This window comes from Populus euphratica, unplaced genomic scaffold (genome assembly GCF_000495115.2).
Source record: "Populus euphratica unplaced genomic scaffold, PopEup_1.0 scaffold98.1, whole genome shotgun sequence".
NCBI lineage: Eukaryota > Viridiplantae > Streptophyta > Magnoliopsida > Malpighiales > Salicaceae > Populus > Populus euphratica.
In genome coordinates this window covers 347,027-347,458 of record NW_011499986.1, presented here as the reverse complement: position 1 = coordinate 347,458, position 432 = coordinate 347,027, and positions in this window count along the sequence as shown.

Here is a 432-nt window from a genome sequence, read left to right as displayed (position 1 = left end):
TTGCTTTTCTATATAGCTTTTTACCATTGGAATGTATATAATTTAAAAATCTATATATATACTATTTAAAAAGCTATTTTTTTATTTGGATCTTCAATATAATATTTTTTATTAGAGATGCTCTTAGAAAGATATTGATTCTTTATTTTTATAAATATTAATAGATTATATTAAAATAATTGTGTATCAAATATATTAAACTATAATTAGTTTTTTTAAATAGCTTTTTATTATTGAAATGTACATCAATAAAAAAAATTATATTTATACTATTCAAAATAATAGATGGTCCAACGGGAGATGCTCTAACTCTTGAACACTCAAGTGGTCTTTGTGGCTGAGAGAATAAAAAACAATTACGGTATCCTAGCACGTTAAAGAATCTAATGTTGCAAATATCGCTGTCGTAATTGGTCAGGTTGTCTCATCTTG